Source organism: Macrobrachium nipponense, chromosome 5, assembly GCF_015104395.2.
Source record: "Macrobrachium nipponense isolate FS-2020 chromosome 5, ASM1510439v2, whole genome shotgun sequence".
NCBI classification, from domain to species: Eukaryota; Metazoa; Arthropoda; class Malacostraca; order Decapoda; family Palaemonidae; genus Macrobrachium; species Macrobrachium nipponense.
The window spans coordinates 111,355,200-111,378,540 of record NC_061107.1 but is presented as its reverse complement, the minus strand read 5'-3'; the positions used below and the strand labels follow the sequence as shown (position 1 = coordinate 111,378,540).

Below are 23,341 nucleotides of genomic sequence, written 5' to 3'. Positions count from 1 at the left end.
GCCAAACAGCCGAAGAAGAAGAAGGTTGCCTCCTTCCCCCCTAAGAAGACTCCTTCGGGATCTTCTAAGGGCCCGGCTCGCTCAGGCGAGCTGGGGAGCTCTTCTGCTGGTCCTCCTGTTCCTTCGGGAACGGGGTCCGTCGCTTCTTCTGCAAAGAAGAAGTCGACGGGGACCAGAGGGCACCAGCCTCGGCTGGTGCGTCCTCACCTGGTGCTAGCGGGTCTGCCGCTAAACCAGGTTCCGTCTCGGCCGGCTTTCTCGTTCGCGGAGAAGCACCGAGTGGACGCTCTTCCAAGAAGACCGTCCAGCCAAAGTTTTGACGCCCGAGCTCGCTCGCCGTCAAGACAGCGGCGCGGAGCAGAAGACTGGCGAGAGTCGTGCACACAACTCTCGCCAGGCCAGTGGACGCTCTCGCAGCGATCAACTGGCTGCTCGGGCTAACGTGACGGTCGCTGATCAGCCACGGGTTGAGGCGAGGAAGGAGTCCCCGTGGCCGCCGGTACCAGCCACGGCTGGTACCAGCGACTTGACACTGCGAGAGGACGCTGGCCGGTCTCGACGCGACACAGAGCCTAGCAGGTCACCCGTCCGCCGCTACCCGATGGGGACGGGGAGGAGACGGTGACCAGCGGCAGCTCGCCTGACGCTAGAGATCGGTCTCGACGTTCTCAGCCGAGCCAATCGCCCCAGGCGAGCGGTAAGGCTAGGCCTGCTGCTCGACCGTCACCGCGGGTTGACGATCAGCAGCAGCCCTCCACGCACGCTGGTCCTGCCAGCGAGCGAGGGGGAGCGTCAAGTCGGCCTCTCCCATAACGGGTTGAGGCGAGGAAGGGGTCCCCGCGGCCGTCGGTACCAGCCACGGCTGGTACCAGCGGCTCGACGCGCCGAGAGGACGCCCGCCGGTCTCACCGTGACAGCGAGCCTAGCAGGTCACCTGACGCCGCTCCCATCGGGACCGGGGGCGGAGACGGTAACCAGCAACAGCTCGCCTGACGCTAGAGATCAGCGTCGACGTTCTCAGCCAAGCCTCTCGCCTCAGGCGAGCGGCAAGTGGCTAGGCATGCTGCTCGATCGCCACCGCGGGTTGACGATCGGCAGCAGCCCTCCAAGCACGCTGGTCCTGCCAGCGACGCTAGGGGGGGAGCGTCAGGTCTGCTCTCCTGTACCTTCAACCTCCTCGGGCTACGCCGGGAGGAGCGAGGTACCTATGAGTGATCGCGAGAGGTGCGCCGCTCGCGACCCCGCTATGGCGCCGTATGGACCAGGCACGGTTCTAGGACCGACCAGGACATACGCGCAATTAGCTGGAGGCGACCGTCAGGGGTCTGCCGCTCTTCCTCCTTCTGAAGGAGGAGTATCTAGGGATCTATTCTTGTTGGAGGGACTGGACGGTCCTACTCCGCAAGACGCGGTTACTCCCGAGATACAGAGGAATTTGCAGAAGTCATTAAGCTGATTCGTCAGCATAATGACCCTGCGGAAGGATTGCCGCTCCCACCAGCAGAGCCCACGTCTCTGCTCGAGTCGTTTTGGGGCCCGAGAGGGAACCCAAACCGACGGTGGGTCTGCCGCGATCGGAGCTTGCCGATTCTGTCTCGAACCAGTGTCTCTCGTCTCCGGACAGGAAGGCTCTCTCAGTTCTGGCCGGTCGATCAAGCTACTTCCACCTCCTCTACTGCGACAGCGGCGTTTTCTACGTGTCTTCGGACACCGTATTTAAATACTCCTTCGGTCCTCCTGAGAGGTTTCGACCTCGACGAGGACTGGAATGAGTCGGAGGACGGTTCGGCTCTCTCCTGTCAGGTGTCGATCAGCCCCACCCAGACGACGTTCACAGTGGCGGCAGACCCTTACCTACAGTGAGAGTTCGTAACCCTCCGCGGGAAAACGTTTTCTCCTGACGATACGTTTTCCCAGACTCTGAGAGGCCGGCGATGGCTGCTCCTACTCTTCTCCAACTGCTAGTTCCACTGGGAAGGCGAGCGAGTATACAATTCCTTCCCCATTCACCCTCTCTCCTTACGGCTACGAGGGAAAGGGGAAGGATCCTAACAGAGATTTCTTTGTAGGATCCCACGTTCGGGACTGCGCTACCGGGGGGGGACCTTCGGGTCCTACCTGACGTAAGCCCCGGTCGTTGAGGAGGAATCCTGCTCCATTCTCGATTTCTACGGGAATCGAGAGGACCACCAGCCGATATCGTTTAACGAATTCGGTGGGGGTTTCGCAGACTGCTTAGAATTCTACGGAATTTCTAGCGCATTCAGAGTGTTCGAGTTTTTTACGATCTTCAAACACTTACGCGAGACCACGGTCCAAAGTGAGCGAGACGAGAATCCCCGATATGTTACACGATAATCGGGAACCTCGCCTATGCTCGAATTCCTGGAATTTCTAGCATTGTGAAGAAGACTGCTGCTGAAAGAAACTATCTCACAGTAGGCGACCAACCTGGAATAGAGGAGATCGACGGGATATCCAGTTTGGCTTGAACTATCGTCTTAGTATTCTGTTCACCATTGAAGCTTTCCTTCGAGGAAGACTTCTCCTTCACTCTCTTTAATAGAGAACGAAGGTGGTCGATCTCCAATCCTTATTTTGTTTTCTTGAAGGAAAGAATTTATGATGAGATCGTTGTTTCAGAATCCTACAAATATACTACGTATATTAACCTCGCGACATGATTCTGCTAAGCAGTTGAATTGTCCGAGGGGTAGGCGCATATCCTAGTTATTCTACGGATTGCGACTTAGACGAGAAGTATTCTAATTGAACTGCAACTCGGGGTTGCCTGCAACCTCCCAGGAGTTTTCAGTTTCAATTTTATATACTTATTGGGTTTTGTCACGACAACACCATTTCAACTTTTATATTTACCGAAATTCGTTTCGCCTAAATATAATTGCCCGAGCATATCTTTTATGCTCGGTAGTTCTAGCCGAACGCATTCCTTCGTGGAATAATGGATTACCTGGCAACTCAGGATGACGAGTCAGCAGGCTCAACCACTGCGTATTGAACTGCCTCATAGCAGCTCAGTATCAGCTGGGCCTCCGAGATTCACGGTCAGGTATTTCTCTCTCTCCCCTGCTTGATTGACTACCGAACCGTATCTCTGCCTAACAATCATGGACTTAGGTCTCTGATTAACGGGGATTCTCGCAATAATGAAGGACCATCTACTGCGGTGACGCTAGATTCCATCGCCTTCGACATTGCGAGAATTTTCAACAGAGATATCTCTTGGACTCTTCATCTTTCTGTTTACCGCACGGTAACAGAAGTCTGTACAAGTCTCCCCCGCTGCATCGCACTGCGATAATGCGAATGATTTTGCAGACATCTGAGTTTGTCTTCAAAATATCTCGTATTCGTAGGTGTACAATTGTTCATTGTTCAACCCGAATTACAAGATGTGTCAGAAGACATCGCCTACTCTCCGACCTGACAGCTCTACCTCCAAATGTTCAGCCCATGAGAAGCAGTTCTTCAGGCGGCTTTCACCTGTGTTTTCATTACCGAAGAACGCCCCGCTTTCATTGCAACTACGACTTCTCACCGGACAGCAATGAAATAGCGTTAGCGTTTTCAGTCATTTGTAAGCACAGGTTATGAATCTTGAGATCCTTCTCTCGATTCATATGTGAAGACGTAGGTTGCATTCAATATCTACCTTCGTCTTCAACGGTACATAGTGTTGTTTCTCCTTAGCTGAGATTCAACAAACATGAGATGTTTTACCCTTCAGGGACCTCGGTCTCTAGAAGGCAATTGACTTTCGCCTGTTGGGTACATGCCTTAAGAGAATCATCACCTCGCTGTCCGGCATTGGTGACAAACAAATACATCATTTGTTTGGTCTCTCTCGGCATAAACCCTTTAAAAGGCGAAGGTCACCGTGACTTACTCGGATGCTTTGACAACTTGCCTCCTACCGAACGCAGTCAGTCGGCAGCTGTCAGAGCGCCCGAGTCAGTTACGAATTACGCTGTTGACTTAGTTCGGTTGTTACACAGCAACCATTACTTCGTTTTAATAGCTTGTCACAGTACCCATACCATTGACACCCACCATGGAGTGTCGGTGTCCTATCCACTACCGAGAACTTCGCTGCATGGGGATAGGAGGATGCGAGAGACTTCGTTGCTAACGGACAGACCAGTATGGGTACTGGACATCACCGAAGTAATGAGAAGAGGGATAGGTCATGCGACTATTTCCTTCTTTTCCTCTGAGGAACTGCATGACTTCTCCTGCGAAGTCAGGCACCCAGGGGATGGGGATCCGTGACGCTCGATTTCGTACGAACTTCGTAGCGAAGACTCAGAACCCTTCGGTCCCTGACGATTGGTTCGAGTCGTTTCACAATCCCCTCCCTAATGGACTTCACCGCCTTCGATGCGAAGGAGATGCTGCCTTGTCCACAAGAACTTCTCCTTGGCGCAGGTACTGAAGGCAGGGGTCTGGTCCAACCGACCCACTGCCCTTCCTTCTACTTCGGGATATTGCCCACAGGTCCTTGGATCTTTTTCCTTGGGACCCGTGGTGGCTGCTCAACACGTTGTGTAGCGAACCCAGAACCCTCGCAGCTGAACAGCATCGAGTCCTGGTGTGACCAGTAAGAATGGGATGGTGAATGAGAGTGTGACTGGCTCCTCTTCCATCTTTTTCTTCTCCCCCTCTACCTGTGGTTAGAGGGACACGGTCGTCACCCTGCTGGATAAGGACAAGATGCAGGTGAGCTACTCAACAGAGCACCATCCTATCCCTTTCACTAGGGATAGCGGAGCGTATATCCACCACTTCCTCCAACAAGGGGAGGAAGTGGATGCCAGCTTGAGACAACCCATACTTTATGTTGCCTCTTGCAAACAGGAACAAGTCTTGCTTGCTGGTACGAAGAGATACGCTTGTCTCTCTCTTAGTACTCGGCCCAGAGGTCTGACCATTGATTCCTGCGGTGCACACCCCGATCAATTGGACAGAGGCTTGGATCCCTCCCTCGCTCTTACGACCAGGGAGGCATTCCAGGGATGGACGAACACCAGTCTGTTCATCAAAAGACTCAGATTCCTCCCACCAAGAAGTGAGTCTTCCTATTGTTAAGGACCGATGGTTTGTATTACGTATCGGAACAAATGACAATTTGTCGAAAATTGCATTTTTCCTAACTATACAAACCTGGAGGTCCCTTTAACATTATAGTACCCTCCTCATGCCGCCCCCCTCACGTCTGCGTATTTTGCATGGGCCAAAAGCAAAAGTGATTTGTTTACCTGCCGCGCGACTGTCGGACAAGCAGTTAACTACCGTTCTCCCTTGTTCGAAGCTTACGACCGTTGCCCAGCTGCCGCTAGCTACTTCCTATTGTTAAAGGACCTCAGTTTGTATGGAGTTAGGAAAATGCAATTTTCGACAAATTGTCATTTTTGATGCGTCTTCTGCAGTCGGAGTTTGGAGAAACTTTCCAACCGGAAGCCCCTCATACTCCCCCTTCTCAATTTTCTTCTTTTAAAGCATCGAAGGCATCGGGGTTCGTTAAAATGAAGAAGTCGCTTTTCCACGGAGCGCGTTCCGGAAAGTCCATGGAAGTTGGAATGGAGAACGATGGAAAAGCGTCAGGAAAGTCCTCTTTGGCTTTACCGCCATCAAGACTCTGCGGTAAAGGAGGCATGTGGTATGAGACAGGAGAGGACGTAGGTGTTAAACTACCAGCCTCTGCTCAGGGTGATTTCGGGGAGCATCGTGGACGCCTCCAGAAGAGCCCTTCTGTCTTCATCAAAGTCACTTGGACCCATAACGAGTTCGACTTCCATCTAAAAGGCCTCTTCAGGACTCTAGAGGTCTTCAACTTTCTCGACTGGTGTCTTGGAGTTTTGGATGCCAGGTCGAGGAGTTCTGATACTATTAGTATGGGGAGCTGTCCAGTGTACTTTCTTGTATGGACAAGGCCGTCAGGGATGGTTCTGAGGAGTTGGCTACTCACTTTAGCTCGGGGTTGGGGATTCAACAAGAGAGCACTCTTCTGTAACTTCACAGCCAAATCCGTCTCTCCAGCGCAAAAGGCGGGGACTTGCTTTTCGCTCCGTTTTCAGACCATCTCTTCCCCCAGACTATGGTTAAGGACATAGCATCGAGCCTTCAGGAGAAGCAACGCAAGATCTTCTGGCTCAGTCTTCTAGAAGACCAGCAGCTGCTTCATCTTCTGGAGTTTCGTTTACCAAGAACCGAAGCCCTTTCGTGCTGGATCTTCCTCGAAAACAGCCCTCCCGAGGAGAGGCTCTTCCAGAGGAAAAACCCCTGCTCCGTCAAAGAGTAGGAAGTGATTTGGAAGTCCTTCAGACGCCGGTAGGAGCAGGCTTCTTCTGTTCGCGAAAGCCTGGGAAGAGAGAGATGCCGACCCTTGGTCGCTAGATGTTGTGAGAAAGGTTACAGGATCCCGTTCTTGAAGTCACCCCCGCTATCCTCAACACCAAAGGATTTGTCCTCCCTCTTATCGAGGAGAGAAACAGAAAGTGCTTTTCGATCTGCTGGAACAACAAATGATCGAGAAGCAAGCGGTGGAACAGGTCTTCGACCTGGAATCTCCAGGATTTTACAACCGTCTGTTCCTGGTGCCGAAACATTCGGGGGGGTGGCGACCCGTCCTCGATGTCAGCAGCCTAAAACCTCTTCGTCATAAAGAAGAAATTCAAGATGGAGACGCCTCAATCTGTGCTGTCAGCTTTTGAGACGGGGATTGATGGTCTCACTAGACCTCCAAGAGGCGTATTTTCACGTCCCCATCCATCCCCAAGCAAGGGAAATACCTGCGATTTGTCCTGAAGGGGAAGGTATTCCAATTCAGGGCACTTTGCTTCGGTCTGACCACAGCGCCGATGGTTTTCACATTCTGATGAAGACGTGGCAAGGCTGCTTCATCTGGAGAATATAAGATCTCTCTCTACCTAGACGGACTGGCTTATTCGAGCTTCATCGCGAGACCGGTGTCTGGAGACCTGCACACGACCATGTCGTTAGCGAAGTCCCTGGGGCTTCTGGTAAACCTCGAAAAGTCGCATTGTTCCGATACTAATACAAACCATCGGTCCTTTAACAATAGAAGTAGCTAGCGGCAGCTGGAACGGTAACGTGCGTCACGTAGCTTCGAACAAGGGGAGAACGGTAGTTAACTGCTTGTCCGACAGTCGCACGCCGCGCGACTGGGAGGTAAACAAATCACTTTTGCTTTCGGCCGCGGGTGTGAAGGACGTGTTCGTCATCGCTCTCTGCCCGCTTCATCGTCGTATGCTTTGTTTATATTGTGTTTTTCTACTAATGGTTTGTTTGACTTGAAAATGAAACTGTAAGTACACTGTTTTCATTTTCATTACTTAATTATGAACCAACATGGAGTTATCGCCGTAGATGCGGCGATTTCCTCTCTTTTCATGAATTGAACCCTTGAATTATGTCTCGGTGCCGAGGCGGCGCGCTTGCGCCGAGTCATGTAGTTTTGGGCGAAAGTGTGTAATTGAAAAATGTAAGTACTCTTTTCATTATATTTTTGACCCTGTGCGTTCGTTACCGAGAGTGTGATTGCGCTCGGCACGAGCCTTTTATTTTGTATAATAGAATGCAATGAAAGTGGATTCGCAATTGCAATATCTTTTCATTTTCATTTATTTATTTTGCATGAAATTTAATTTGGATCAATTTTCGTTCTTACCCACCCGGAATTGATCCTTACGATTTTTTTATGTGAAAGTGAAATCGCAAGTGCAGTATTCTGTTTCATTTTCATATATATTTTATGATAGCATCATATTATTTGGATCAAGTTTCCGTTCTTACCCGGGAATTGATCTTTTCCCCTTTAAGTTCTATGAAGTGAATCGCAAGGGCAGTATTCTGTTTCATTTTCATATTACTTTTCACTGCTGTGCGGGGGTAGGGGAAGCGAAGGTCTGCCAGGAAGTCGTCGGAAAGCTTTCCACGACTCCCTTGGTATCTGATTCTTCGTCTTCCTTCCTGCCCCCCGCTCAGCTTCTTCGTTGTATTTTGTATTTGGGGTCTTCCTTGCGTTCGGGGTGGGGCATGTCCTTCCCCCCTCGTGCGTGAGGGAACCCCTCTTACTAATCTAATCTATGTTACCGCAGGTGCTACATCCGTGGGAGACGACCTTGGACAGGTATGGACCACCGCGGCGGCAGGGCGTGCCTAGCATCCACGGGGCTGCTGCAGCGTCTAGCGAGGTCTGGGGCGGTCTCCACTACTACCACGGCCGCTTATTGCTGCTTCACCCCCCACCCCCCATCCTGGTCTACACCTCCCCCATGCTGTGTCGGTGACGCCGTCTGCCGCTACTAGGGCCGCCGCCGTACCGAGGTGGGGTTGCCGCCGCCGCCTGTTTTCTTCGTGTTGCACCTGCCCCAGACTTCCCGCTGTTCCAGCAGCTCGCCCCTGGACCGGCCGCCAGTACCCAGGTTCCGCCTGGCTGCCGATGATTCTATGAGGCGATCGCTTGGGGTCCTGCCGTACCTCCGCTGAGTGAATTCCCGCTGTTGGCTTGGCTGTCCCTTCCCTGGTCTACCGCTGCCGCTGTTCCTGCCGCTCCTGAGCTGGTTGCTGTTCCTGTCGCTCCTGGTTCCTGAGCCTGTCCATGCTGGTCCTGCCCACGGTGTCTCTTCCCCAGTCCCAGGTCCTTCCGGACAGGTGCAGTCGGGCCGTGTTGCTTCGGCAATAGCCCCGGCTCCGGCCTGGATGGGGAGGACCTGACGACTGTACCTGCGTGAGCTGACGAGGAAGAGGAGAAGAGGAAGCTGTCATCTTCGTCTTCATCGTCTGCTGCTGCCTCTTCCCCTTCGACTTCTAAGGCCCATAAGCCGAAGAAGGAGAAGGCTGCCTTCCCCCCTAAGAAGTCTCCTTCGGGAACTTCTAAGGGCCCGTCCCACCCCGGACGGGGGGTCCTTCCTTCTGCTGGTCCTCCTGCTCCTTCGGGAGCGGGGCCCGTCTCCCCTTCCGTAAAGAAGAGATAGACGGGGACCAGAGGAGTATCGGTTAGCTCTGGTACTTCCTCGCCTGGTGCTAGCGGCGATGCCGCTCACCAGGTTCCGGCTCGGTCTCTCGTTCGCGAGAGATCCCGAGTGTACGTTCTCCCCTCGGGGAGAGACCGTGCAGCAAGTTTCGGCGCCAGAGTTCGCTCGGCGCCAAGACGCGGCACGGAGCAGAAGGCTGGTGAGAGACGCTCAGGTGACTCTTGCCAGGCCAGCGGCCGCTCTTGCAGCGACCAGCTGGTAACCCGCCGTTTTACCCCCCTAAGAAGGCTCCTTCGGGACCTTCTAAGGGCCCGTCTCGCTCCGGCGATTCGGGGAGCTCTTCTGCTGGTCCTCCTGCTCCCTCGGGAACAGGCCCGTCTTTTTCCTTTTCTTTCTTTACCAAGGAGAAGAAGACGGGGACCAGAGGAGTACCAGCTTCGGCTGGCACTTCCTCGCCTGGTTCTAGCGGTTCTGCTGCTAAACCAGGATCCGCCTCGGCTTCTCGTTAGCGAGAAAGTACCGAGTGGACGTCCCCTCTCCCGCGGAAGACCGTCCAGCCAAAGTCTTGACACCCGAGCTCGCTCGCCGCCAAGACCGAAGCGCGGAGCAGAAGACTGGCGAGTGTCGTGCAGACGACTCTCGCTAGGCCAGTGGACGCTCTCGCAGCGACCAGCTGGCTGCTCGGGTTGACGTGACGGTCGCTGACCAGCCACGGGTTGAGGCGAGGAAGGGGTCCCCGCGGCCGTCGGTACCAGCCACGGCTGGTACCAGCGGCTCGACGCGCCGAGAGGACGCTCGCCGGTCTCACCGCGACACGAGCCTAGCAGGTCACCTGACGCCGCTCCCATCGGGACCGGGCGGAGACGGTAACCAGCAACAGCTCGCCTGACGCTAGAGATCAGCGTCGACGTTCTCAGCCGAGCCTTCTCGCCCCCAGGGCGAGCGAAAGGCTAAGGCTAGGCCTGCATGCTCGATCGCCACCGCGGAGTTGACGATCAGCAGCAGCCCTCCAAGCACGCTGGGTGTCTGCCAGCGAGCTAGGGGGAGCGTCAGGTCTGCCTCTCCTGTACCTTCAACCTCCTCGGGCTACACCGGGAGGAGCGAGTACCTATGAGTGATCGCGAGAGGTGCGCCGCTCGCGATCCCGCTATGACGCCGTATGGACCAGGCACGGTTCTAGGAGCGACCAGGACATACGCGCAAGTAGCTGGAGGCGACCGTCAGGGGTCTGCCGCTGTTCCTCCTTCTGAAGGAGGAGTATCTCGGATCTGTTCTTGTTGGAGGGACTGGACGGTCCTACTCCGCAAGACGCGGTTACTCCCGAGATACAGAGGAATTTGCAGAAGTCATTAAGCTGATTCGTCAGCATAATGACCTTGCGGAAGGATTGCCCGCTCCACCCAGCCAGAGGCCCACGTCTCTGCTCGAGTCGTTTTTGGGCCCGAGAGGGAACCCAAACCGACGGTGGGTCTGCCGCGATCGGAGCTTGCCGATTCTGTCTCGAACCAGAGTCTCTCGTCTCCGGACAAGAAGGCTCTCTCAGTTCTGGCCGGTCGATCAAGCTACTTCCACCTCCTCTAACTCTGCGACAGCGGCGTTTCTACGTGTCTTCGGACACCGTATTTAAATACTCCTTCGGTCCTCCTGAGAGGTTTCGACCTCGACGAGGACTGGAATGAGTCGGAGGACGGTATCGGCTCTCTCCTGTCAGGTGTCGATCAGCCCCACCCAGACGATGTTCACAGTGGCGGCAGACCCTTACCTACAGTGAGAGTTCGTAACCCTCCGCTGGGGAAAACGTTTTTCTCCTGACGATACGTTTTCCCAGACTCTGAGAGGCCATCGCCGCAAGGCGATGGCTGCTCCTACTCTTCTCCAACTGCTAGTTCCACTGGGAAGGGCGAGCGAGTATCCAATTCCTCCACCCCTTCCCTCTCTCCTTACGGCTAACGAGGGAAAGGGGAGGGATCCTACAGAGATTTCTCTGTAGGATCCCACGTTTGGGACTGCGCTACCGGGGGGACCTTCGGGTCCTACCTGACGTAAGCCCCGGTCGTTGAGGAGGAATCCTGCCCCATTCTCGATTTCTTTCTACGGGAATCGAGAGGACCACCAGCCGATATCGTTTGACGAATTCGGTGGGGGTTTCGCAGACTGCTTAGAATTCTACGGAATTTCTAGCGCATTCAGTGTTCGAGTTTTTACGATCTCCAAACACTTACGCGAGACCACGGTCCAAAGTGACGCGAACGAGAATCCCCGATATGTTACACGATAATCGGGAACCTCGCCTATGCTCGAATTCTGGAATTTCTAGCATTGGGAAGAAGACTGCTGCTGAAGAAACTATCTCACAGTAGGCGACCAACCTGGAATAGAGAAGATCGGACGGGAATATCCAGTTTTGGCTTTCTTGAACTAATCGTCTTAGTATTCTGTTCACCATTGAAGCCTTTCCTCGAGGAAGACTTCTCCTTCACTCTCTTTGATAGAGATCGAAGGTGGTCGATCTCCAATCCTTATTTTGTTTTCTGAAGGAAAGAATTTAGGATGGAGATCGTTGTTCAGAATCCTACAAATATACGTATATTAACCTCGCGACATGATTCTACTAAGCATTTGAATTGTCCGAGGGTAGCGCATATCCTAGTTAATCTACGGATTGCGACTTATAAGAGAAGTATTCTAATTGAACTGCAACTCGGGGTTGCCTGCAACCTCCCAGGAGTTTTCAGTTTCAATTTTATATACTTATGGTTTTGTCACGAACAACACCATTTCAACTTTATATACTTATGGTTTTGTCACGACAACACCATTTCAACTTTTATATTTACCGAAATTCGTTTCGCCTAAATATAATTGCTCGAGCATATCTTTTATGCTCGGTAGTTCTAGCCGAACGCATTCCTTCGTGGAATAATGGATTACCTGGCAACTCAGGATGACGAGTCAGCGAGAGCTCAGGCTCAACTACTGCGTATTGAACTGCCTGATAGCAGCTCAGTATCAGCTGGGCCTCCGATATGCACGGTCATGTATGTCCTCTCTCTCCCCTGCTTTGATTGACTACCGAACCGTATCTCTGCCCAACAATCATGGACTTAGGTCTCTGATTAACGGGGATTCTCGCAATAATGAAGGACCATCTACTGCTGTGACGCTAGATTCCATCGCCTTCGACATTGCGAGAATTTTCAACAGAGATATCTCTTGGACTCTTTCATCTTTCTGTTTACCGCACGGTAACAGAAGTCTGTACAAGTCTCCCGCTGCATCGACTGCGATAATGCGAATGATTTTGCAGACATCTGAGTTTGTCTTCAAAATATCTCGTATTCGTAGGTGTACAATTGTTCATTGTTCAACCCGAATTACGAGATGTGTCAGAAGACATCGCCTACTCTCCGACCTGACAGCTCTACTTCCAAATGTTCAGCCCATGAGAAGCAGTTCTTCAGGCGGCTTTCCCCTGTGTTTTCATTACTGAAGAACGCCCCGCTTTCATTGCAACTACGACTTCTCACCGGACAGCAATGAAATAGCGGTTAGCGTTTTCAGTCATTTGTAAGCACAGGTTATGAATCTTGAGAATCCTTCTCTCGATTCATCTGTGAAGACGTAGGTTGCATTCAATATCTACCTTCGTCTTCAACGGTACATAGTGTTGTTTCTCCTTAGCTGAGATTCAACAACCATGAGATGTTTTACCTTCAGGGCCCTCGGTCTCTAGAAGGCAATTGACTTTCGCCTGTTGGGCACATGCCTTAAGAGAATCATCACCTCGCTGTCCGGCATTGGTGACAAACAAATACATTATTTGTTTGGTCTCTCGGCATAAACCCTTTAAAGGCGAAGGTCACGTGACTTACTCGGATGCTTTGACAACTTGCTCCTACCGAACGCAGTCAGTCGGCAGCTGTCAGAGCGCCCGAGTCAGTTACGAACTACGCCGTTGACTTAGTTCGGTTGTTACAGAGCAATCATTACTTCCCGTTTTAATACTTTGTCACAGTACCCATACCATTGACACCCACCATGGAGTGTCGGTGTCCTATCCACTACGAGAACTTCGCTGCATGGGGATAGGAGGATGCGAGAGACTTCGTGGCAAACGGACAGACCAGTATGGGTACTGGACATCACCGAAGTAGAGAAGAGGGATAGGTCATGCGACTATTTCCTTCTTTTCCTCTGAGGAACTGCATGACTTCTCCTGCGAAGTCAAGCATCCAGGGGATGGGGATACCGTGACGCTCGATTTCGTACCGAACTTCGTAGCGAAGACTCAGAACCCTTCGGTCCCTGACGATTGGTTGTTAGAGTCGTTCACAATCCCCTCCCTAATGGACTTCACCGCCTTCGATGCGAAGGAGATGCTGCCTTGTCCGCAAGAACTTCTCCGTGGAGCAGGTACTGAAGGCAGGGGGTCTGGTCCAACCAGACCACATGCCCTTCCTTCTACCTTCGGGATATTGCCCACAGGTCCTTGGATCTTTTTCCTTGGGACCCGTGGTGGCTGCTCAACACGTTGTGTAGCGAACCCAGACCCTCGCAGGCTGAACAGCATCGAGTCCTGGTGTGACCGTAAGAATGGATGAGTGAATGAGAGTGTGACTGGCTCCTCTTCCCATCTTTTTTCTTCCCCTCTACCTGTGGTTTGAGAGGGACACGGTCGTCACCCTGCTGGATAAGGACAAGATGCAGGTGAGCTACTCAACAGAGCCCCCATCCTATCCCTTTCACTAGGGATAGGAGCGTATATCCACCACTTCCTCCAACAAGGGGGAGGAAGTGGATGCCAGCTTGAGACAACCCATACTTTATGTTGCCTCTTGCAAACAGGAACAAGTTCTTGCTTGCTGGTACGAAGAGATACGCTTGCCTCTCTCTTAGTACTCGGCCCAGAGGTCTGACCATTGATCCTGCGGTGCACACCCGATCAATCGGACAGGACTTGGATCCCCTCCCCTCGCTCTTACGACCAGGGGTGGCATTCCAGGATGGACGAACACCAGCCTGTTCATCAAAAGACTCAGATTCCTCCCACCAAGAAGTGAGTCTTCCTATTGTTAAAGGACCGATGGTTTGTATTACGTATTCGGAACAAATGACAATTTGTCGAAAATTGCATTTTTTCCTAACTATACAAACCTGAGGTCCTTTACATATAGTCCCTCCTCATGCCACCCCTCACTCTGCGTATTTTGCATGGGCCAAAAGCAAAAGTGATTTGTTTACCGGACAAGCAGTTAACTACCGTTCTCCCCTTGTTCGAAGCTTACGACCGTTCCAGCTGCCGCTAGCTACTTCTCCATTGTTAAAGGACCATCAGGTTTGTATAGTTAGGAAAAATGCAATTTTCGACAAATTGTCATTTTGACTCCTTCTCAATCTTTAGTCTATCTGGGGATTCAGATGGACTCAGTGGCTTTTCGGGCTTTTCCGTCCAGGGGCGACAACTTCAATGCTTGGGAAAAGTGGCGACCTTTCTGGGGAAGGAAACATGCTCGGTGAGGGAATGGATGAGTTTGCTGGGGACCATTTCCTCACTGGAGAAGTTTGTTTCTCTGGGAAGGCTGCACCTCAGACCTCTTCAATTCTTCCTAGCCAACAGTTGGAAGAACAACAAGATATGGAGGCGACCTTGTGTTTAACGAGAGAGGTGAAGGATCACCTAAGTTGGTGGTCAGATCCACGGAAGCTCGCAGAAGGGCTCTCCCTCAAACTTGCGGAACCCCGACCTAGTGTTGTTTTCCGACGCGTCGTCCACGGGTTGGGAGCAACACTAGGAGGGAAAGAAGTGTCGGGCACCTGGAGAGGGGAACAGGTGCCCTGGCACATCATCTGAAGAGCTGTCAGCGATTTACCTGGCTCTCAGGTTCTTCCAGGAAGAAGTATCCCGGCAAAGTCATTCAGATCAACTCGGACAACACCAGCACTGGCATACCTAAGAAATCAAGGGGAACTCACTCGCCTTCTCTGTTTGCCATTGCAAAGGAACTCCTTTTATGGGCGAAAGCGCAAGAAGTCACTATCCTGACAAGGTTCGTGTCAGGAGTACAGAATGTTCGAGCGGACCTTCTCAGTCGACGAGACAGCTTTTGCCGACAGAGTGACCCTTCACCAAGAGGTTTGCCAGTCGCTGTGGGACCTGTGGGGTTGTCCGCAGGTGGATGTCTTCGCAACTTCCAGGACGAAAAGACTTCAGCTGTATTGCTCCCCAGTTCTGGACCCGGGAGCAGTCGCAGTAGACGCCCTACTTTGGAGTTGGTCGGGTCTAGACATATACGCTTTTCCCCGCTCAAGATCCTCGGGGAAGTGAGAGGAAGTTCGCGGCATCGGAAGGAGCGAGGATGACACTCGTCGCCCCCTTCTGGCCGGCAGCTGACTGGTTCACAGAGGTGATGTCCCTTCCTGGTAGACTTTCCGAGGACTCTGCCCTAAGGAAAAGATCTACTCAGACAGCCCCACTTCGAGACAGGTACCACAAAAAACCTCCCCGCTCTGAGTCTGACTGCGTTCAGACTAGCAAGAAGTTGGCCAGAGCGAGGGGTTTTTCAAGACCTGTGGCGAAGGCGATGCCACCGCAAGGAGGCCCTCCTCAATCGCTCTGTACCAATCGAAGTGGGCTGTCTTCAGATCCTGGTGCAGGAAGAAGGGCTTTTATTTCCACCACAACCTCTGTGAGCCAGATAGCTGACTTCCTTCTTTATCTGAGAGAGGAAGTGAAGTTGGCTGTTCCAACTATTAAAGGCTACAGGAGCGTGCTTTCTGTAGTCTTCAGGCACAGAGGACTCGATTTGACTAATAATAAAGACATTCATGATCTCATTAGATCTTTCGAGACTAAAGAAGGTCATCCAGCCTAAAGTACCCTCGTGGAACTTGGATGTGGTGCTCAAATTTTTGATGTCGAGTCACTTCGAAACCGCTTCATTCAGTTTCTATCAGGAATCTGACGAAGAAAACGATCTTCCTAACCGCTCTGGCGACGGCGAAGAGGGTTAGCGAAATCCAGGCCATTAGCAAGCAGATTGGGTTTTCAGACAGTAATGCGATTTGTTCTTTAAGTCCCACGTTCTTAGCAAAGAACGAGAATCCTTCCAACCCGTGGCCGAGGACCTTTGAAATCAAAGGGTTGTCAGAAATAGTGGGAAATGAACGTGAGAGATTCCTGTGTCCTGTCAGGGCTCTAAAGTTCTATCTGCAGAGAACTAAAGCTTGCAGAGGTTCATCTGACAATTTGTGGTGTTCAGTGAGGAAGCCTGATCTTCCTATGTCGAAAAACGCACTGGCGTTCTTCATCAGAAGTACGATTAAAGAAGCTCATGATAAGTGCAGTGATAGTGATTTGAAGCTTCTGAAAGTGAAAGCTCCGAGGTGAGAGCTATTGCTACGTTCGGTAGCTTTTCACAAAAATATGGCGCTCAAAGATATTTTGAATGCCACATTTTGGAGAAGCAATTCGGTGTTCGCTTCACACTACCTGCGGGAGGTGAAAGTGACATACGAAAATTGCTTCTCCCCTCGGACCATACATTGCTGCAGACAAGTTTTGGGGGCAGGAGGTAACACTCATCCTATCCTTTAGGGATTAGGGGGTTTTTAACTTGTGTTTTATGGTTGTGGGGTGCCGCCTGGGGCGGGTCTCCCCTTCCATTAGCTTAGTTAAGTGGGATACCTTTGGTAAACTAAGCCAGTGGTGGTATTTTTGTCTTGTTGCCCTCATTAGTATGGTCCATGGTCTAGTCACGTCGTGGTCTCCGCCCCTGTTGACAGATCATCTGTGCACCAGCTTCATAGGTCTCTACCTTGCTGGCAACTCTAGTAGCACAAGCAGACTTATGTGGCAGTAATCACGAAGCCAGCTATGCTAACAGGTAAGGAACCAAGATATCAAATATCTGCATATATGTGTTTCCTAAATCCTCTATTCTGTCTCTCCCACCACCAAAGGTGGGATTCAGATATATATATCTGACAGGTAAGTTGCATGAACAAAATGATATTGTAATGATACAATTAAGTTTGTTCATACTTACTGGCAGATATACTATATAATTAATTACCCGCCCACCTCCCCTCAGGAGCAGTGGAAATAAAATTATGAATAGAAAATGGGAATGGTTCCTGATACCCGCCTCCCAGCGGCGGGAATGGGTACTAACCACCTGACTCCCACTACGTGTGTCGTAAGTTTTAAAATTCTGTCGGTCGTCGGAAATTATCAGCTATATAATATCTGCCAGGTAAGTATGAACAAACAAACTTAATTGTATCATTACAATATCATTTTTACCCTATCTACATAACCACACAACTGAAACTCCAGTGCTTATTTGATTGTAATTATGCACATTTTGGTCTTAATTCACTCCACATTGCACTTGAACCACATTGCTGTTCCTGGTTCCTAAGCACTCTGCAAACACAGTTACGAGCAGCAGACGACTACACTCTTTATGAGGTGCAAAGCTTTATTCCCTTAATTGTTTACTTTACTCATTATTTAGTTTAACTTATCCCTTTTTTGCAACCAAATTAACCCCGAAAAATTACAGATATTTCTGAAGTACAAGCAGACGACGACAAAAAGACTCATCGTTGCCAATCTAGTGGAGCTTCACACATACGCCGATGCATTTACAAACTGTTTCCATGAATTTTAGTTGTCATAGTAATGCAGTAATGATAAAATTGCTGTAATATGTATAAATACTACAAATAGATACGCTGATTCACGTATTTCCCCGGTTTTGTGCAAGTCTTAAACCCAGTTTGGAGGGTAAACACATACCAATTGACAACACTGATAAACAATTGAAGAGCGCAAAATGCCGCAAAGAATGCCATAGTCCCCTTGAATAAGTACGAATAAGTGCTGGTTAGAGGTCGGGGTTATGATTGTTGTGATGAAAGTGCCCCAGCGTCTATGGGTACAAGTGGTGTGCGGATTTAGCACAGGAAATGAGAAGTTTGTTGACATAAGCGACTCCGCAAACATCGAGATGGTGTCAATCTTCAAAATATTTGGAGTTGTAAGTAAAAACTTCTAAAGAATTTTGGGGTTGTGGGCACTGCATTGGCCACCCTTTTCATTACTCTGTTTAAATCTTAAAATATGGCCTTAATTTCTAACTTTGGAGAAAATACTTACTTTGAAAGGAGAGTAGAGGTCTTGAGCTCCTGTTATCACCACCAACAACTCATGACTGATGACCATCTCTGGTGTCAGGACATGTTAAAGTACTTTTTTGGAGGGTGGCCAAAACCTCGGTAGTCGGTGAGTTGGCCAGTCCACTCGGTTGTTTACCCTACTGGCTTCTCTACTAGTTGAAGAGTAATATGAAGTGGATATTGTCACCGCACAGTGAACTTAATTTCAGCGCCACTTATTCTCACCACACGCTCTTTCCAACCTTTGGCCAACAGATGTCGCCATTTTCACTTCCTGTCTTTGCTTTTAGCAAGTAAGGCAGAAATTTCTTCAAATTTGATTGATACTGCAGTGTTTGAAGACTGTCTCTCATAACCTGGCTTTGTTCGAAAATCTTTGAAGAATTAACTGTAGAAGTCTGGAAGCTACATGTAAGATCTGTCTGTCTGTCTATCTGCAAGTATGAAAGACAGCATGCTGATAGATCTCTCGATCCTCTCCACACAACTGATCTATTCGCCTTACAATTGCCATTAATATGAGCAACCAGTGTGAATTAATGTCATATATTAAAAAATAGCAATACAGTAACTGTAACTACTGTTTATGATAGTGATATGATAAATTACAGATCAGTGGAAATACAATATTTGGAAAGTTTGAAAAGCAATATTTACTGCTTACAATAGTTCAACATTTTATTAAAAATTCAGTATAAAAGCACTGATAAAAAGACAATGGCAAAAAAAAAAAGCATGCAGTTAGGATAATTAACAATTTTTCCATTTTTAAATTCAAGAAACACTTTCAGGTGAACATGTTTAGAATTTATTTTCACCGCGAAAATGGCGACACCTGTAGGCCAAAGGTTGAAAAGAGCATGCTGTGAAAATAAGTGCTGAAATTATTTTCACTGTCCAGTGTCAATATCCACTTCCATAATAATATGCAGAAGTTTTATTAATGGTGAAACCCATGCTATTTTGAAACCCAGGGAGTAAGATAATTTAATGTTTTCAGGAGACTGGATATTTTCCCCTCTTAACATGAAGTGGTAGCTTAGGCTATTATGTAGTAGTCATGTAGTTGTTGCAAGATTTAAATTTCTAAAATCAACAGTTGCAATGCAACTTAGATCAAATTACTCGAACTAGCTATCTGTAACTAGTCTTTCATCGACTCCAATCGTTGGTTGTACATATTAGGACATCCAGTCATTTTAAAAATTACACTGCTTTGACAGGCAGCCAATGCAACCCAACCTGAGAGGTTTAGCATCCTATAGTAGGTAATAATTTTGCCACTTTATAAATTCTATGCATATGAAAATGCAAGCCTTCACCTTTTATGAATGATCATTCCTCTGCCAAAGTTTGAATTCACTGGAGATAGATACTGGGCTAGATAGAATATACAGTTTAGGCCAAGTGCTGGGCCTATGAGGTCATTCAGCAATGAAAAGAAAGAGATTAAGAAATTTAAATGGTGTAACAGGAGGAAAACCTTGCTGTTGCAATATGAAACATTGTTAGAGGAGGGTGGAAAGTAAGATGGAAGAGAGAATATAATGTATGCACAGTAAAAGGAATGAAAAGGGTTGCAGCTAGGGGCTGAAGGGAAGCTGCAGGGAACCTTACTGCATGAGGTCCACTGATGGCACTAACCCCCTACAGGGAAATTGACCAAAGAAGCTTGGTAACAAGTACAGTAGATAAGGGAGGTGAGTGGGGGTATACTCCTTAATCTCGTTCCGTTACCAAGCACTTGTTATTTGGCCACCAACTAGTGGAGATATGCTGTGCTTTCTCTAGACTGACCATTATTGGCTTCTTATTACTACTAGACTGACTGTAGTAGACATCTTTGAAATTTGTTGTTGAATGCTTTGTTTTTGTTTTGTCACTTATGAATGTTGAGAAAAAAGCAAGTAATAGAGTAGTATTTTTGGGTTTTTCTTCCCGGACTACTGATTCACAGATATATTGATCCTCTTATAGGTGTAGGACCTGTTTTCATCTCTCCTGGATGATTGGTTGGTTTCGGCATTCTCCAAGACACAAGAAACAGGGTCTGCCTCCCGTCAATTTGGCTTTGGCAGGGTGTCCTTAGCCACCTATCATTGTAGGAGAAATTTGTCACCACCAGCTCTCATTTCATTGGCAGTGGAAACAACCTTGGTCAGCAACAAATGATCCTTCCTCCCAGCTTGTGCCCTTCAGTAAGGCTATCAGAGGGGACCTCACTTGATGGATGGATGACACAAACCTCCTGGTAGGAGTTCCACTGAACTGTCCCCCTCCAAACCTGTTACTGCTAACAGATGTTAAGAGGATGGTTGGGTCGCACATCTGGATTGCTTATTTGTGATATGAAGATGACCCTCATCAAATATACTTACTGGAAATGTGAGAAGTGTTGTTAGCCGTCCAAGCATTCCAGGAATATGTGATGATTCATTCAGTTATGTTGATAAGCAAGAACACTACTATAGTGGCAACAAACAGTGGGTGACTGTTTCCCATCTCTGTCAGTTGGCAGGGCAGATGCATGAGTGGGTGGTAGACCAGTTCACCTGCTGGGGTTAGGTACAGTAGTGGGGATGGAGTGGTACCTACACCTGTGTATCACAAAAGGCTGTTTGGGAAACACCACTGATCAACCTGTTTGCCACATCATTAATCAGGAAACTTGCAGCACTCTCCTCTCTCATTCCAGATCCTGGTTGGTGATGAAAGATTCCTTCCATCATCCCCAGGACTATTTGTCAAGTGATCAACTGGTTGTTTGCCACACCAAGTCCCAGGATGACCTGACTGACTCTCTATTACCGCATGCCAATTTGCTGATCCTTTTGTTTCTCTTGCTCTAGTCTGTTCCAGAGTTTGTTGGGAAAACTTAGAACCTGTCAGTTTCTAATGAGCAATACAAGAGTTATTTGATACCCTCTTCCCTGCAATTCATTGGTGGTGATTTGAAAGATACTTTTGTGCCTGGTGTTAAGTATATCTTAGTTTTACCAGACCACTGAGCTGATTAACAGCTCTCCTAGGGCTGCCCCGAAGGGTTAGATATATTTTGACATGACTAGGAACCAATTGGTTACCTAGCAACGGGACCTACAGCTTATTGTGGGATCCGAACCAGATTGTATCGAGAAATGAAAATCTATCACCAGAAATAAATTCCTCTGGTTCCACGTTCGCCGAGCCGAGAATCGAATTTCGGACCACCAGAATGGTAGCCGAGCGCAAAATGCTCTCGGCCAACGTGGAACTTGTGCCTAGTGTGAGCCAAAGAACCACAGTATCTGTAAAGGACCCATCCCATAGCCCAGAGTTTCGGCATAAGTAAGAGATGTTTAGTGCTCGGAAGCTTTAGCCATCAGCTTGACACAAGTGTTGTTTGAGCCATTGTGTGAGACCTTGGACTGAGATCTCAAACACAAGACAGTCTTCTTCCTGGTATAAAGCCTTGAAAAAGCATAGTGGCAAGTTACATGGCCTATCATATCTTACCCATCATTTTGGAAGGTTGGGGATCTCTCATGTTTTCATGTTTCTTAGTATGAGGTGAAAACTTAGAACCCATCAATTCTCGAGGAGATATACAAGAGATTTTTGTCTTCTCATAGGACTGTGGAGGTGATTTGGAGGAGATGCTTGCATGACCAGTGTGAGTAGTGAGATAATGCCAAAAAAGGATCTCATCCTTAAGCGAGTGTCTGTACCACCTTTTAGTACCGATAGACACAAGGTGTCAAGGAGTATCCTTTCTCTCTAGCTGCATGCTGCAGTCATATGAGAGTACAACTCGTCCAGTGAAGTGGACAGGGGCATGGAACTGTCCCTTGCATTCTGGAGTAATTTAGAATCAAACAACCATTACCTCATAATGCCAAGACATTGGACAACCTTTACCTCATAATACCATGGGATAGGCCCCACAAATCCCTGGATAACTCTTTGCGACCTGTGATAGCTACTCAACAGGTTGTGTAGTCACCCCAGCTCCTCTTAGACAGAAAAGCATTATGCCCAAGGTACAAGTAGGACATGAGGCTGGGTTGAATAGTCAGGTGACTTGTTGCCTTTTTTCTTCCTTCTCTCCCACCCTCTGTAAGGTAGCAGTTTGGAACTGACACAGATTAAGGCAAGATACACTCAAAACATCTTATTTTAAACCCTCAACCTACAAAATGTGACACTCCTCTCTCCCTTTCAACAAGAGTTGGGTGGTGGCAGCCATAGAGCTATAATCTGAACCCATCAGTTTAATACAGCCTTCTGGTTTACAGAGATTTAAAAGATTAGTAGGAATTCAAGACAATTCCCATGGCTCTATTGTTTCAGCCTCCCTATTCTAGACTGTTTAGGTTACAGGAGTCAATGCTCCACTGCTCAGTTTCATGACCATGAACATGACTTTTCTGACTGGAAATTCAACTAGCCAATCAATTGAGAGACAACCACCCAACAAAGGGTAGGTCTCCCTTATCATTGATTCTGAAGGAAAAGTGCTTAATGACAACAGGTAAATGGGAGTTTCTCCCCAGTTCTCCCACCTATCACCTTGCTACAAAGTTTGAAAGGCCAGTTCCAGCCCACCATTGAGGATTCTCTTGTATAAAAAAACATTTGTTTGTATACATAGAAAGAATGCAAGTTAAGAATCTGGTATTTAAATGTTAACATGATTTCAGTAGTTATTATAGGACTTACAATTTAAACTAGAAATCTTGGTGCACCTAGTACTGTATTTATAGCTTGAGTTGTAAAGGGCCCCTACCTTGCCTATGTTAGTAACAGGAAATTTAATGTAACCAGTGCATAAGGTTTTACAGTAAATTTGTTATGAAACCTGCCATTTTATAAGAGTTTAGTGTAATTTATATAAAAATATGATGGATCTTGCATGGCATATCATCTCTACCTAATTTCTATTATCTTTCAACTTTCAAGATGTGGATGAGTTTCTTTCTTTGCTTAAGTAAAGTAACACTTTTTCTCTCCTCCATATTACAGGAGACTTGACTAGATTAAAACAGTGGATAACTGATGCCATCAGCCTTGCATCATATAAATATTTTTCATCACTGTTCCTTTAAAAGACTTCATTTACAAGAGTTGCAGTTGTTCTACTCTTAGTGTATTTAATTAAGGTGGGA

General features: G+C 48.7%; 2 protein-coding genes across 2 annotated transcripts in view; one reads left to right on the top strand and one right to left on the bottom strand.

Annotated features, from left to right (window-relative positions):
- LOC135215595 (transient receptor potential cation channel trpm-like) overlaps positions 1–23,341 on the bottom strand; it is a 655,531-nt gene that overhangs the window by 427,850 nt on the left and 204,340 nt on the right. The window lies entirely within an intron of this gene.
- The window catches only part of LOC135215597 (DNA-directed RNA polymerases I and III subunit RPAC1-like), a gene marked incomplete in the record, with an annotated part of 203,489 nt that overhangs the window by 5,682 nt on the left and 174,466 nt on the right, over positions 1–23,341 (top strand).